Genomic DNA, 1,677 nt, shown 5'->3' with positions numbered 1-1,677 from the left:
TGCTTTTTCTTTCTCTCTTTATTTATTTTTTAAAATAAATAAAAAAATATTTATTTTTTATAAATATTTTTTTCAGATTTTAGAGCGTTGTTTTTTTTTTAAATCTTTTTCTCTTTTTAGCTTCAGGCTATTGAGCCCAAAAGTGACAGAGGCTGCAGCGGTGGCAGGACGGTGGGGGTGGGGGAGCAGGCAGAGAGCCTAAATGAAAACTTTTTAATTAAAAAAGCAGTCTATGGTGGGTAGTAATGTCCTAGGCCAGTATCTTCCCTGACAAAGATCAACTTTGATCTTAACTAAGTTTATTGTCTTTTTGCATTTACGATAACAAATTGTTGGGATGCCAAAAGTAATTTTCTTTTTTTCTGGACCCTCAAAGCACAGGCACCACTCTGCGGAGACCACAAAACCCTTCATTTGAAGCATAGCAGCATTCATCTCGAGTAAAAACTGCTGTTAATTCTTAATCCTACTATTCTGGCTTCTGTAATTATTTGCTTGCTAAAATAATAGATAAGTTATTTTGATGTCCTGAACTTATATAATCACCCCATTCAATTGTATACCCCATTGATTGTGGTCTTTCTGGTCTTTCAAAAAACATTCCTCTGCACCTGGAAACCAGAACAGCACAATTGCTTTAATTGCTTCACTGGCTCCAGAAAATGTGTTTTCCGTTGACTCAGTGGCTCCAAGACCTAAAACTATAATTAATCTTTGTAGATAACTAACTTGCTCAATTTAGCTTCTGTAACAAACTGCTTTCGCAAACCAGTTCCTCATTCCAAACCTAGAGATGTAATTGATGCCATTGTGATGTTTTGCCTTTATAAGCCTAATGTTACTGCCATTCGGGGCTGTGAGATTTGGAGTGCTTTTGCCCCCTCGTAACCGCCAGCTCTTGAATAAATGACTCCTTAATTTGACTTCTTGGGGCATCCTTGTGTGATTCGCGGGTACACTACAACACGTTCTTATTGACTGTTAACTACAGTAGGTCCTCTGCTTATGTCGGAGATCACTTCCTATGGCGCAACGTAATGCAATTTTCGCCGTAAGTCGGAACCCATCTAAATAAGCACCTACGTCACTCAGATGGAGCACATACACAGCAGTAATAAAGTAAAAACAGTAAAAAAAATTTTTTTAAAGAAAGATAACAATTTCTTACCTTTACTTGTGGTAAATAAATAATAAAAAACATAAAGTACATATGATACGTCGAATTTTTAAAGAAAGATAACAATTTCTTACCTTTACTTGTGGTAAATAAATAATAAAAAACATAAAGTACATATGTACATACGTCGAAATGACAGAACTTTTTAAAAAATAAATTAATGGGAGATGGCGATGTAACCATGAAACGATGTACATTGAGTTTGATGTAACCTGAGGACTGCCTGTACCCTGCACCCACCTAAGTAAAAGAAGTATGTGTCTATCATTTTAATTTTTACCCAATCCCAGAGGGTTCCCTGTGTTGCTTTCTCCCGCCTCCCTAACCTATCACCAATGGATTTCACTTACATTTCCTCCTTTGATTGTAATTTATAAAACAAGGTAAAAAACAAACAAAAAAAACTGCCATTATCTGGAGCATAATCTCAATCTGTTGAGATTCTGCTTCCCAGCAATTGTCGACAGTTTAGCTCAAATAAACTCACAGAAACTATTTAC

Source organism: Myotis brandtii, unplaced genomic scaffold, assembly GCF_000412655.1.
Source record: "Myotis brandtii unplaced genomic scaffold, ASM41265v1 scaffold1306, whole genome shotgun sequence".
Lineage (NCBI taxonomy): Eukaryota > Metazoa > Chordata > Mammalia > Chiroptera > Vespertilionidae > Myotis > Myotis brandtii.
The sequence above is the reverse complement of the archived record's forward strand: the minus strand, read 5'-3'. Positions refer to the sequence as shown.